Source organism: Sminthopsis crassicaudata, chromosome 3, assembly GCF_048593235.1.
Source record: "Sminthopsis crassicaudata isolate SCR6 chromosome 3, ASM4859323v1, whole genome shotgun sequence".
NCBI lineage: Eukaryota > Metazoa > Chordata > Mammalia > Dasyuromorphia > Dasyuridae > Sminthopsis > Sminthopsis crassicaudata.
This window is the reverse complement of record NC_133619.1, coordinates 345,020,976-345,036,478: the sequence shown is the minus strand read 5'-3', so window position 1 is coordinate 345,036,478 and position 15,503 is coordinate 345,020,976. Positions and strand designations below refer to the sequence as shown.

At 39.6% G+C, this 15,503-nt stretch overlaps 1 long non-coding RNA gene across 3 annotated transcripts in view; it reads right to left on the bottom strand.

The window, feature by feature from the left end:
• LOC141561711 (uncharacterized) overlaps positions 1 to 13,413 on the bottom strand; it is a 31,636-nt gene extending 18,223 nt beyond the window's left edge. Inside the window, exon 1 of one of the 3 annotated variants that reach the window (XR_012488133.1) lies at positions 13,315 to 13,413. This is a non-coding gene — a long non-coding RNA (uncharacterized LOC141561711). Of the gene's footprint in view, positions 1 to 9,662; positions 9,682 to 10,694; positions 10,787 to 13,314 lie in introns of those variants that run through there. The other 2 variants (XR_012488131.1, XR_012488132.1) reach the window with 2 other exon arrangements.
• Between the last annotated feature and the right edge of the window lie 2,090 nt (positions 13,414 to 15,503).

Here is a 15,503-nt window from a genome sequence, read left to right as displayed (position 1 = left end):
ACAGAATTCAATTTAAGGATTTTTTAAAAAATCAATATAAAATAAAATGCTTTTAACAATAAATGTCATTCCTCTATTCCAGAATGATTACAATTCCATCAAATGTGGATCACGTTACTCCTTTCTATTATTAGATTCTGCTAATCTAATAATAACATTTAGTGTTTATGTAGTATTTTAAGGTTTACACAGCATTTCAACTATTTTATTTCATCTGATTCTTGCAACAATTTTGTGAAATAGATTATTGTTTTTATCCTCATTTTATATGTAAGGAAATAGGCTGAGAGGCAGCAGATAATGCAGTAGATAGAATGCAGGAAAGTCAAGAAGACTTATTTTCTTGTGCTCAAATCTGGCCCAAAATTCTTGCTAGCTGTGAGACCCTGGGCAATTCCCTTAATCCTGTTTGCCTCAATTTCCTCATTTGAAAAATAAGCTGAAAAAAGAAATGACTAAGCACTCCAGCATCTTAGCCAAGAAAACCCTAAATAGGGGGTCTCGAGAGTTTTGACTGAATGGATTGAACAACAATAACAAAATGAGGCTTGAGAGAGAATCCTGACTCTTCTAGTAAGTGCCTAAGGCAGAATTCAAATCTTACTCCAACAGTCCACCTCCATACACCTTAATTAAAACTGTATTTTGGCTAATCTGTTCCAGCTTTAGTGAATGCTGAATCTGAGCTCTCCAGATATTTCACTGCTAGTCATACTAAAGGGATTTCATTTTGAGTTGGCATTTATTAAGGGCCTAATATGTGGCAAGTATGGTACTAAGTACTAGGAGAAAAAAGTTAAAATTTAATCTAAGACAGTTGTCTTAAGAAATTTACATCTTATGATTAACTATGAAAGGCTTGGTTCTACTCAGGGGTTCAGTGATCCAAAGCAATCCCAATAGACTTTGGACAGAAATGCCTTCTGCATCCAGAAAAAGATCTAAGGAGACTGAATGTAAATCAACACATGCTATGATCACTTTTTTTCCCTGTTTTTTTTTTTTTTTTTTTTATCTTTCCCATGGTTTTTCCCTTTTGCTCTGATTTTTCTCTCCCAACATAATTCATAAAACAACGTGTATTAAAAATAAACTTAAAAAAAAGAAAAAAGAAAAAGCTATTAAAATCTTTTTTAAAAAAAAGAAATTTACATCTTACAATGAATTCTGTATGAATTTTCCATTATATTTCCTTTTGTATTCTTCTATTCAGAGTTTATGTAAGGTTCTTCAGCATCCCAGGATTTCATAATTTCTGATTCTCATGAGAAGAAAACCTTATAATTGTATTTGTTAGCATCAATATTGGAGAGGATGACTAGAGAAGATAGAAAGACTTCCTAATAATCAGGGATGATGATTTCTTTTCTTTCTAAAAATGATCTGATTATCTTGACTTGTCTTTAATACATATGTTTAAAAAACTAAGCCTCCATAATATCTTATAAACAATGGATTTTTAAGTTGTAGTCAGAGACTATGTCTCACTTCTTTGTATTCCCTAAATCTAGTAAATAGCTGATATATTCAATATGTCATTGTGTATTGGGCTTTTTAATCAATCAATAAGTATATATTAAATGCTCCTCAAAAATAAATAAAAAATAAAGATAAGAAGTGGGGGCTTGACCATAAAACAATTTAGTAAACTGTTCTTTCTGACCTTCTCCAAATTATATTTGTAACAGCAAGGAATATTATGACACCCACACAGGTTTAAGAGTTGCAAGGATTTAGGAACAAAGGCTTAGAAACAAATAATAAAGTCATTTTTCAATTTTATTATTATCATATCTATGCATGACCAGAGTAAATAGCTTTTTATTAACTTTGATTTAAAGAATGTTGGAAATGCCATCCCTACCTCAACTCCTCCACTACAAAAAAAATAAAACCCCTACTTTCCAGGTGGCTGATTCTCTAACATTAGAGATTCATTACCACAACCTTAAGATCATAAGTTTAAAGTTATAAAAGTGTTTAGGGGGCCATCTATTCTTCTCTCCCAGTTTTAAGGAGAAACATTGAATAACCTCCCTAAAGTCACCTTCTGTTCATGAAGAGGGAGAACCCTGGTCTTAGAGGTAGAAGAACTAGATTGAAATCCTGCCCCCCTCACTCATCAGATGTTAAGCAATTTAAATTAAGTGAGTTGCTTGATCTCTCAGCCTTGGCATCCTTTGTAAAACGAGGAAAATATTTTTATTACCTACATCCCTGGGCTCTGGCAAGGAAAGTGTTTTGTAAACTTTAAAGCACTGTGTAAAGTTTGTCATTAAGCCAGCATCCAAGATGATGACCCAGCAGAAGCAGGGGCCCATGGAATATGATCAAAGGTGATGGATTCTGCCCACAAAGTTTCACTAAACAACCAATAGGAGGTCTTCTCTGCTGTGGTTCTTGTCTCCACTCCAGCCAAATCCTTATTTTCCTGAGTTTTTCCTACACTGAATCTTGGATCTTCTCTTGAACTTGCACAGTTGGTCAGCCTGCCTTTTTGGTACCCCACCCAACATCCTTATTTTAGGTTTGGATGTACTTCCCATGCTATCTTATCTCCAAAAAGAGCATAGGACCCTTATGGACCCCTTCTGTGAGCCTACAGGTCTGTCCTTACTGTGATAACAAGCAAGAGGATCACCATATATGGGTATACAATATTTCATAAATTATAAAGTATAACATGAATATAATCAAAACACCGAAGTCCATTGATGTGAGATTCTCATTGGTGGAGATTTTTTTTCTCTGCCATGTGCAACAAGGGTTGTCCCCCAACACGTAGCATGGAGGTGTCATTGTGTGCCTCAAAAGGAGACAAATAAAAGTGAACAATTATTACAGCCCAGAGTTTAAAGGTGTATATGTTTTGAAAATAAAAAGCTTGAAAAAAAAAAAGAAAAGAAAAGAAATTATCAGCAAAATTATTTCAGAAAGGCCTAGAGGGACTTACATGAACTGAAACTAAGAGAAATGAGTAGAACCAAAAGAACATTGTATATAGCAACAAAAAGATTGTGTGATGATCAACTGTGATGACTTGGCTCTTTTCAACAGTGAGGTGATTCAGGCCAATTCCTATAAACTTGTAATGGAAAGAGCCATATTCATCCAGAGAGAGGACTATGGGAACTGAATGTGGAGCACAACATAGTATTTTCACCTTTTTTTTGTTGTTGTTGTAGTTGCTGGCTTGCTTTTTTTTTTCCTCCTCTCATTTTTTTCTCTTTTTTTCTGTGATTTTTCTTGCGCATCGTGATAAATGTACAAATGTTTTTAGAAATTAAAAAAAAAAGGATGCAGAAAAGAGATCAGGAAAGACGTACTCTGCCAAATTCACAACTTTATAAAGAGTTAGTCCAAAGTAATGGTATAAGTCTGTAATGTTATAGCCAATTCATTCAATCTGCCAAATTTTAGGTTCCTCTTACTTCATGTACTGAGGGGGAGGGGATTTTAAAAATAAATAAATAAACAACAACAACAATAAAAATCCCTTTAGCTATAATAGATTTTTGGGATCCAGCAACCAGCAAAACATTGGGGTGCCAACAATTGAATGAACTGACTTTTTTATGTGTTTGTTCACCCACCAGTCATTTTGAGACACACAGAAGTCATTCGAGCTCCACTACCCAGAGGAAATTCATCTTTCTAGGGAAGCCAACTTTACAAAGGTGGATTTACAACTAATCTGTGTTGACTTTCAGATGCTATCTTTCTAACTTCATTACATTTCTGACTTCTTAGAAGCTCAGTTGATATCTGCCATGTATCTATGGCATTCCATTACCTCATGGGTTTTTACTCACTGATTCTCATTCTTCTCATATATGTAGAATTAAAGATTATTAGGGGTGAATTATGGTCAATCTCTCTCTCTTTCAAGCATCTGATGCCTTTAAATATCAAATAAGTGTGGCTTGCAGACAGAGTTCTGGGAAAGACCTTAACTTAAAAAGGCCGAGATCTCCAGTGAATCCTGGGCCATATACAGTATATTGCCACTGAATTCCATTGAATCTGAAGAGAATGGGCCTGATAACTTTGTACAGTTCTGTCTCACTTAAGTCCAATTCACTTGTAAGTCAAGACATTTCCCTCCTGATTCCATTAGTTTTTTTTCAAGAATGGATGAATAATAATAAATAACAATGGCAAATGATTGATTCTAGTAAAATTTGGTGTGAGGATATTATTTTTATTAGCGTTTTGAAAAGAGAAAAAGGTTGGATGGAAAGAATGCAAATAATTCCTGGGAACAGAGAATTCATTGACTCTAGTCAACAAATGTGGGATGGGTTAGCAAGAGGAAGATGGAGTCAATTAACTATTTTTAAAGTATAACTTTTAATTTTTTATTTTCTTAAAAAATAAGCTAGCAATTAATTACTCTCTAATTGTCTTATGTGTATTTGTCTTAGCTTCCCTGTTAGATGTGAATGCCTTGAGGACAGAAAGAAATTCTATATTTCCTCCAAAAGATATGACAGCAAGAACATCAAGGATTTGGAATACTGCCTGTGTGTGTGTGTGTGTGTGTGTGTGTGTGTGTGTGTGTGTGTGTGTAACTTGGACAACTCACTTAAACTCTTTTGGATTTAATTTCCTCATCTCTAAAATAAGGGATTGAGTTAAACTCCTTCCAGTTCTAAATTTATGAAAGTATGAACACCCAGATTTTAATCCCAGCTTCTTCACATTAGCAAGGCACTGTATCTTTCTGAAGCAGGTAAGTAGTACAGTGGATAGAATATTGGGCTTGGAATTAGGAAGCTCTGAGTTCAAATCCAACTTCAGATACATCCTAGGTGTGTGATTCCGGAGATGTCATGAAATTTCTGTTTATCTCAGTTTCTTGAACTAATACTAGCATCTATTTCTTGGTATTTAGCAGAGTGTCTGTCACATAGTAGAAGCAATCTAAATTTTTATCTTATCCTTCTTTGTCTCAGTTTTGTCATCTTTCAGGTAGGGTTATTCTGCCACATTGTATATAAAGGAAATTACAGTGCCTGGAGTCAGGAAGACTCACCTTCCTGAGTGCAAATCTGGTCTCATTCACACTTACTGGCTGAGTGATGCTAGGCAAGTCACTTAACCCTGCTTGCCTCAGTTTCCCCATCTATAAAATGAGTTGGAGGAAGAAATGACAAACCACTCTAGTATTTTTGCCAAGAAAATCCCAAAGGGGGTCATGAAAAATTGGATATGACTGAAATGAGTAAATAACAACACATAAGGATAATAGGTAACACAGAAGTTGTAGAGTTCAGCCTGGACATCTTCCATTTGTACAGAGTCTACTACTACCTGCTAGCAAGTCATAACCATGCTCGCTGAGAAGATCTTGGATGCATGTAGCTGATAAATGACCTGCCCAGAATCACACGAGCAGAAATATGAACTGAACCCAAGTCTTCTTCTTTAGGAGGTGAGCTCTCAATCCGTTATCTATCTCTTCTTCAATCATAATGCTGTGATATGTAAAATTTCATTGTTTAGTCATTTTTCAGTTTTGCCTGACTTTTTGTGACCTCATTTGGGATTTTCATGGTAAAAGTACTGGAATACTTTATCTTTCCATCTCTGACTCATTTTACAGATAAGGAAACTGAGGCTAACAGAATTAAGTGACTTGCCAAGGGTTAGTCCAATAGGAAATGTCTGATGCCAGATTGGGAACTCAGGAAAATAAGTCTTTCTGACTCAAGGTCTGACATTATATCCATTCTGCCATTTAATTGTCCAATATATAAAATACTTGGACATATATATGTATGTAAAATACTATGAGGCCCCTATGGTGTCATCACCTGGGACTATTTATGTCCTCCAATCTGGGTCCAATCAGCCTTTCCAACCTCATCTCAATTTATTCTCCATCATGTACTGTATGGTTCAGTCAAGCTATACTTTTTACCACTGTCTAAAAGAAATCAGCTGTTTGGGGCTTTTTTTTTAACCTCCAGTTCTTTCTTTCCTTTATGCTATTCCCTATGATGGAGGTGAACCCAGAAACTGTGTCCCCTTTAATCTGTAAAAGAAGGGAGATTCAGGTCTCAGGTTCTCCCCTGGGAAAGCGTATGTTCCCAGACAAGTTAAGTGGCTTCATTCAGTTGGAGATCTTGGTCAAATCACTCTCCATTGAAACTGCGATCTTTTGGGGATGGCCAGGATCCCCTTCAGGGAGTTCCCAGACTCTGGGAAAAGTCTTCAACTCTCACCTAAGTGATTTTATTCAGTAGGAGATCTCGGCCTGAGTGGCTCGAAACTCCAAGATAATTTCAACTGGAAATCTAGGCCTGGAGGCATTGACACCATTGAAGGAATCTCAGTCAATTTTGAATGGAAGCTGTTCTGCCAGGACTCTTGCCCACTGTGAAGATATTCTCTTCTCAGTGTTAACCCTTGTTATTTCCCTGACAGGACCTTGCCCACTAAGAAGTCTGTGTTCCTAGCAAAGCTGGCTTCTCAGTGCCATCAATAAATCTCTTTTTCCACAAACAAATTTTGGGTTTGCAAATTTTTTCACATTGGACCTGTGCTGACCAGAAGGAATTGCCCACCCCAATTCTTGACCACTAGCCTCACCATTTGCAATTCATCACCCACACCTGGATTGCCTCTTCTCTTATTCCCAGTTCCATCTGTTGAAATTCTACCTCTCCTTCAAAACCTAACTTAGATTTCATTTTCTTCATTTAGCTTTCCATATTCTTCCCAACCTTCCCTATTCCTCCTATGAAGTTTTATAGAATTTTCTTTCTATTTCCTGAATTTAGCATCAACTTTTTTTTTTAATATAGTTACTTGTATATAGATGGAATGGACTATTTCTTACTGGTATTTCTATCTTCAGGCTCCAGTACAGTGCCCCGTACATAGAAGCTACCTGATAAATACTGGTTGAATGAATTTAGAAGGGGCTGAAACAGATATGATTTGATATATAAACAGATATGATTTCTAATCAGCTGAATCTACCTGAATACTCTGAAAACAGATCCTAAGCTTTTTATACAATTCCAGGGGATTTTGCTTTGTTTTGTTTTTGAAATCAGAGAATACAATCTAAACATACATATCTAGAATACAATCTAGATACCTAACTACTCAGTTCCCTTCAATTCCCTCCCCATACCCACCTTGGGGGAGAGAGAGAATGAAAATAGGAATGAGGTCAATCAATAGCAGTTTTGTTTCCTCTAGGGCCATGTTCCTAACCAGAATTACACATGGCTGGTTTGATACAGAATGAAATAAAGGTTCCTAAAACAATGAGGAAACAGAAGCTTCCATTCTGAATTTCCTCATTCTTGAATGTGGAAAATTTCCTCTGACATTATCCAACCTCAGATACTAGGAAGGCCGGGATATTCATCAATGTGAATCTAGTGCTTCGTGAGGACTTTTCCTCAATAGTTCAGAAAAGTTGATCCAGAGAGCAGGGTCATACATTGTAATCCCTTAAGGGAAAAGTATTGTCCTTTAAAATTGTTTATAGACCTGCACATACCCTCCCTTCTCTACATACCAAATAACTTGCACATGTCAGGTATTTAACAAAACACTTGTGGAATTTATCTCCTGATCTTTGAAATTCTACTTTGAGTTAAGTAATAAGGGGATTCTGCCCAGCCCTGAGTAATTAACGTCAGCTTCCTCCTCAGAAGAATCCTGGGAATTGGGGTTTGAAGGTGACCAGGGCAAAAGGCTTGCCCTGAATCACTTCCCCTGCAATGATAGTGTCTCCACCTTCATTCTTAGTTATTTGATACCTTATCCAGCAGGAAAATTTGAACTACAGAAATAATTCAGCTTGTGGGAAAAGGCAGTGAAGTCCACTAGGAAGATCAGGGCCCTAGAGTGGAATCAGCAGACCGGAACATATGTTCTGGTTCTATTACTTTTTGTGTTGACTTTGCATTAAATCACTGATTTTTCTATGCCTTAATTGCTTCATTTGTCAAATGGGGATAATAAGCCCCTGTTACCTTGCAGAATTATTGCAGAGACCTCATGAAATAGTGGTTATGAAAATGCTTTGAGAAGTATAAATAGAATACAGAGGTAGAGGTTTGTTGTTGTTTTTTAAAGGGACTTTTTCAGAAACATCCTTTCCACCTCCCAACAAGCTATGGTCTAATTATGACTCCATCCCAAGGCTTAAATTAGCAGACAGAAATCACCGGGGGTATTGTTAAGGGACTGCCTCACTGGGAAGCCCAAAAATATTCCTTTTGTGGGATTTTCTTTTGTGCTTTCTTCAATGTCTCGACTTTCACAATACCTTTGTTTGTTAATTATTTCTTAAGTGATGACATCTGCTTCTCTGCAGTTGGCCACACAAAGAATATGTCATTGTCCTTTGCGGAACAAGTATTTGTTTAATTAAATGTTCTCAGGCTTTCCCCTGAGGTTTACAGATTCAGCTGGGTCTAACTGACAAACAGGCTGAGGGCTCAATGGTTGGGAAGATGCCAATGGTAAAATCAGGCAGGTCGCTTCAGCAGGAAGCTCCTTGTCTCTGAGTTGCCTGCGTCCCCTCTTCCAACAAGGACCCAAGGGAAACCAGCAAGTTCCACCTCTGAAAAAGCCTCCTTGGGGAAACGGAACCTCTGCGGGGGATGGGGCTGCTCCTAACAGTATTTCAGTTTCCTTCCTGCTGTCCTTATACCCTGAGATGGAGATGTTAATGTGTTTTAAATTGAATTAATAACTAAAGGCCTCTTTTAAAGGCTAGCCTACAAGTGGGAGTCCACAAACAATGAATTTCCAGTTTTCAGAGATAATTTACCTGTAAAGTGCCCTTGGTACTGGGCCTAAATTCATTCCACTCCTTATTTCTTCAGCAAAAATCTGGCAACACTTTCATTCATGTTTCTAAAGTACACCGTTTGGAAGGGACACTTAAACAAAGTGTGCTTTTGATGAGGAACAATGGTATAGAATTTTCCAGCTCAAAATCCTGGGCTGGGACTAGCCATGCCTGACCAGGTAGAGACCTTTCTCCTGGCACCCAAGAAATACACAATCCAGAGAAACAAGCCAGCCACTCAAGATGGACTGAAATGCTTTCTTACCTGAGAGAGCCCAGGCAGTCTTACCTGAGAGAGCCCAGGCAGTCTTACCTGAGAGAGCCCAGGCAGTCTTACCTGAGGCAGCCCAGGCAGTCTTACCTGAGGCAGCCCAGGCAGTCTTACCTGAAGCAGCCCAGGCAGTCTTACCTGAGGCAGCCCAGGCAGTCTTACCTGAGGCAGCCCAGGCAGTCTTACCTGAGAGAGCCCAGGCAGTCTTACCTGAGGCAGCCCAGGCAGTCTTACCTGAGGCAGCCCAGGCAGTCTTACCTGAGGCAGCCCAGGCAGTCTTACCTGAGGCAGCCCAGGCAGTCTTACCTGAGAGAGCCCAGGCAGTCTTACCTGAGGCAGCCCAGGCAGTCTTACCTGAGAGAGCCCAGGCAGTCTTACCTGAGGCAGCCCAGGCAGTCTTACCTGAGAGAGCCCAGGCAGTCTTACCTGAGGCAGCCCAGGCAGTCTTACCTGAGGCAGCCCAGGCAGTCTTACCTGAGGCAGCCCAGGCAGTCTTACCTGAGAGAGCCCAGGCAGTCTTACCTGAGGCAGCCCAGGCAGTCTTACCTGAGAGAGCCCAGGCAGTCTTACCTGAGACAGCCCAGGCAGTCTTACCTGAGGCAGCCCAGGCAGTCTTACCTGAGGCAGCCCAGGCAGTCTTACCTGAGAGAGCCCAGGCAGTCTTACCTGAGGCAGCCCAGGCAGTCTTACCTGAGGCAGCCCAGGCAGTCTTACCTGAGAGAGCCCAGGCAGTCTTACCTGAGGCAGCCCAGGCAGTCTTACCTGAGGCAGCCCAGGCAGTCTTACCTGAGGCAGCCCAGGCAGTCTTACCTGAGGCAGCCCAGGCAGTCTTACCTGAGAGAGCCCAGGCAGTCTTACCTGAGGCAGCCCAGGCAGTCTTACCTGAGAGAGCCCAGGCAGTCTTACCTGAGGCAGCCCAGGCAGTCTTACCTGAGAGAGCCCAGGCAGTCTTACCTGAGGCAGCCCAGGCAGTCTTACCTGAGGCAGCCCAGGCAGTCTTACCTGAGGCAGCCCAGGCAGTCTTACCTGAGAGAGCCCAGGCAGTCTTACCTGAGGCAGCCCAGGCAGTCTTACCTGAGAGAGCCCAGGCAGTCTTACCTGAGACAGCCCAGGCAGTCTTACCTGAGGCAGCCCAGGCAGTCTTACCTGAGGCAGCCCAGGCAGTCTTACCTGAGAGAGCCCAGGCAGTCTTACCTGAGGCAGCCCAGGCAGTCTTACCTGAGGCAGCCCAGGCAGTCTTACCTGAGAGAGCCCAGGCAGTCTTACCTGAGGCAGCCCAGGCAGTCTTACCTGAGGCAGCCCAGGCAGTCTTACCTGAGGCAGCCCAGGCAGTCTTACCTGAGGCAGCCCAGGCAGTCTTACCTGAGAGAGCCCAGGCAGTCTTACCTGAGGCAGCCCAGGCAGTCTTACCTGAGACAGCCCAGGCAGTCTTACCTGAGGCAGCCCAGGCAGTCTTACCTGAGAGAGCCCAGGCAGTCTTACCTGAGACAGCCCAGGCAGTCTTACCTGAGGCAGCCCAGGCAGTCTTACCTGAGACAGCCCAGGCAGTCTTACCTGAGACAGCCCAGGCAGTCTTACCTGAGGCAGCCCAGGCAGTCTTACCTGAGACAGCCCAGGCAGTCTACACATTGGTTCAGCTCTCACACCAAATTGCATTTCTTAACTACACCACCGACATTAGATCTTGAACAAACCATCTCTCATTATGAAATCAAGTGTAACAATCACATATTACTGACTAGAAAAACCTTCCTTTTCTTTCCTAATCACTGATAGAAACTCCACCCATCTTGTCTGTGTTATTCATTTGACAAGTAGTCATGCATGTGCAACATGGACATTCTGGCCCCACTCTCTCAGGACCAGGCTCCTCAAGCTTCCAGGAGAGACTGAAAAGTTTGTGATACATCCCTTCCCTTTTCTGAGGCAGGCAGATAGCACAATGGAGAGCACAGGGCCTGGAGTCAGAGAGATTCATCTTCCTGAATTCAAATCCAGCCATAGATAATTCTTAGCTGTGGGACCCTGGGCAACACCTCTAACCTTGTTTGACTCAGTTTCCTCATCTGTAAAATGAACTGGAGATGGAAATGGAAAACCACTCTAGTATCTTTGCCAAGAAAACCCTAAATGGGGTCAAACAACCAAACAACAAAGATCTCTCCTTAATTTTGGGGATTTGACATTGGGCTGTGTGAAATACCTAACCAGGATTCCAACTCCTAGCTTACTCTGACTCATGCTCCCTACCCAGACTGAAAACAACATTCTCAGTAAATAAAATAGAAAGGGACAAGCAAACAAGCCAACTGCTCTCAACTTCTGAGGGGCCACAGTGACCTCCCAGGGGGAAGAAAGCCCCAAAGCCTTTTTTCTTAAAACAGTCTCACCAGAAGCCCTGAGTGAAAGACTACCTGGTTCCCCCAAACACAAACAGCAACGGGAGGTAAATATATAAAGTCAACTGCTCCCTTTTAAAGTCCTCAAAGCTAGGCAGGGAGCCTTCCATTCATCATGTGGATAACCTTCCAGAATCAGATACAGAAGATCTGCCCATGCAGGTATATTCAACATCTCCAAGGCACTGCCCTTTCACATGGCCTCAATTCTCCTGGAAACAGCTCCTGAGCATCCTTCACGGGGAGAGAGACACCATGTCAGATAATCTGGGCATGCTACGGACCTCTACACATGTGATGGTAACGTCCCATGGTCTTATATTATCACAACTCATTTTTCCTCTTTTTTCCAGATATTATTAAACTTTTCATATTTATTCTGTCTCTCAAATTAATATGAAAAGTAAGCTCTTTGAAGGCATGGTTTGGACATTTTTTTTTCATCTAGGTGCTTAACATGATACCTTATAGATATTAGTAGTTCAATAAATATCTGTTGAGTGAATGAATTTAAACATGGGCAGAATCAATGAACACCCAGCAGGCAGATACAATATATATATATATTTTTTTTTTTTTTTTTTTTTTTTTTTTTTAATCAGTCAATGCAATTGCTGGAGGAGTTGAAAAATGGGCTCACTAACAGATTATTGGTGTGGTTTGTAAATTGGTACAGCCACAGCAGAAAGCAATTTGGAGCAAAAAGTCACTAAATCATAGGATTCCCACTACTTTAATTTCCAGATTAAGAAGTTGAATCCCAGAGAAGGGAGATGAATTATCCAGTCATACAGATTGTAGGTAAAAAAAAAATAGAATTCAAACACAAGTCTTTTGACTCCACATTTAAGGCTCTTTCTACCCATGCCTTAAATTTTAGATGTTGGCATACTTTTCCCTTTGGGAAATTAAGAAGAAAAAGAAGGCAGAGAAGAGGAATTATTAATTTTTATTGCTTTTTTTTCTTTTCTCTCTTTGCTTCTCTGAAGAGGTAAAAAATACATTAACTTGAGGAATTTAATTTTTCAGCCAAATAGAGAGAAAAGGGAGCCAAATAAAAGAATCTAGACTACCTAACACCTAAGTTAAAGTGCGTTAACCCTTTAGGAAAGGATTACAATGCAGTGGTCTCCAAACTTTTATGATTATTCATCCTTCTCAACAACAACTAAAAATTTTGTACAGGTAACATTCACTCCCATTCAAGTGAGGTAATGGTTTTTCATTTTATATACATGTCCTCGAGATGTATATACTGACATATTTATGAATTACATAAATGTCTAACAGTAATTGGGAGCAGAAAGTATTTGGCTGGGAAAAAAAGCTAGTTTGGGCTGGTTTCCACTTTCATGAAAGCAGGAATATTCTTTCCCAGCAACTCCCTTCAACAACAGCTTTCTCTGTAGTTTCATGTCCTCAACTTTGCCCCTGAGGGGATGAGTTTCTAGGAGCATTCTCCAGATCATTGTCATATAACCAGGCAGGCCACATTTGTCCCTAAAGTTCTAGAATCTGCCCCTGCCTAGGGGAGGTAGAGGATAAAGGAGAAGTCCAGAGGAATGCATCTGGGTGGAAATTAAAAATGGTTGGTCTAGCTGACCAACCTTCCTTAAATGGAGATCCTGGGAATAGCTCTCTAATCGCTACCCTCCATTCAAAGGGAGAGAGAAGCTCCAGGGACAGAGAGTATTAATAAGATATAATTTCCAGAACTGAAGTGTTAGAATACTGTAGAAGTTAGTAGAATATAATGGAGAAACCCAGAAAATACAGCCAATTGTAGCCAATCAGAACCACATGCAAAATTTCTTAAGTATTACCTACAAGCACTTTCATTAAACATCATCAAAACCTTTCCAGAAGAAGACTCTCTAGGCTTTGGTGCGGAGAGACATTCTTTTAATGTCAGCTATTGTTTCACCTTGAAGAAAAAGAAATTTTAAAAGAATGAAACAAAAGATGACATGTCAATAGGAGTCACTGAAGTTATTGAGCCAGAGAGAAACATGGTAAAACCTGAAATGGAAGAAAATCAGTTGATCAGCTCTGTGGAAAATGAATTAGAGAAGGGAGAGACTTAAGGCAAATGGAAAAATTTGGAAGCTATTGCAATATCCCAGATGAGAAATATGACATCTTAAAATAGATTTTTACACATTCTTTTAAGATAAATTATAGACTCGGTTAAGGCTATAACTTCACCAAAGACTATGGTTTCCACATTAGAGAACACTGATATAGTGAAACATATCTTGTATTTATAGTAAAGAGACCTGGATTCAAGTGCTGGCTCTAATGAATCCCGTTACTATGAGTGTGTCATTTAATCCTTCTAAGTATTAATTTATTCATGTATAAAGAACTTTTGTTAACTTCTATTTGTGGTTTTGTGAGGAAAATAATAGATCAACATGGTTGTGACACTTTAAAGTTTGCAAAATACTTATATTCTCATATTTGATCTTCACAAAAAATTATAGGTAATAGTTTTTCTTGATTTATAGATGAAAAAATGAATGTTCATAGAATATGTTTGCCTAGGATCACACAACTAATAAGAGACTGGGGTGGGATTTAAATCTAAGTGTTCTCTGACTCCAAGGACAAGATTCTATATATTATGCCATCAGACATAATATATGATGCAAATGTCTACAATTATATTTTTTGTTCCAGCTTCCCTGGCTGACAAAAGAGGCAAATTTTAACAATTTGACCAAACTAATTTGACCAAAGAACACTGTGGGGCTCAAAATATATTAATGGAGCCCATAAATATCAGTTCAAGAAATCTATAGCTATGTCCCATATGACAAAGAGGAATGAAGACAATTTTGAGGGGGAAAAATAGAGGAAATTAAACTTGATTCTATACCGAGAGACATTTTGTGACATTTTGTGATTTCTTATTCTTAGTCTGAATCTAGGGACACAGTAAATAGCTTTAGAAATATGTTATATTTGGACTTTTGAAGCATACATTAAGGGAGTTGTTATTTGTATTTTATTTTCTTCAATATTTTTGTGTCGCCTTTACCAAGTTGTTGACTCATGATTTTCTCCTATCAATCACTTTTCTTTTATCAATTTTGCCTTTAGCTCTCTTCTCTGATGTTTTAAATCTTTTTAAAGCTCTTCCAGCAATTCTTTTTTGGACCTGAGACCAATTTACATTTTTCTTTCAGGCTTTGGATGGAGCAGTTTGGACTTTGTTGTCTTCTTCTGAGTTTTATATTTTAATCTCTATCACCATAGAAATTTTCTATAATCAAGTTCTTTTGTTGCTTGTTTGTTCATTTTTCCTGCCTATTTCTTGACTTTAACTTTATGTTAAAATTGATCCCTGCTCCTGGAGTGAAGAGAGAACTGTTTCAGGTTTTAGTTTTTTGGGGGGCAGCTATTTTCAGAGCTAGTTCTGGGGGTCTTTTAATTTTTCAGTTTTTCAAGGTAGTATGATCTAAAAAGAGATGTGTCTACTACTCTTCTGGCTTATATTCTAGTCTGTAAGCTACCACAAGCTCTCTTTTTAACCTGGAATTATGACTTACTCCCTGCAGCCTGAAGCTTTTGTGTGCTCATACTCCTCCTCACCCAGGGGCTGCAAGCCAGGTCTATGACCTGGATTTTAGTATGGGCAATGCAACAGAGTCTTATATTCAGTTCTAGCAAAGTGAGCCTGTAATCTCCTTCTGATCAGTTGTAAAAAATGTCAAAAAAGTCGCACCTCCCCTACCTCTCTGCTCTTTCCTGCCCTCTCCCCTCCTCCCCCTCCCCAACGTGCAAAGTGTTATGGCTAGTTTGCTGAGGTATGTAACCTGCATTGAACTGGCTCAGTGTTCACCTCTGTACGACAGACCTTTCAGGCCAATATTCTATATTGTCATTGACTGGAAAACTATTTCATTCATTTCATTCTGCTTTTTATTTCCTCTCCTCCACAATTCATTTTAAGATGTTAAGTTGTTTGATACTGTATGAGGATGTATTCTGATGGAAGTGGAAATCTTCA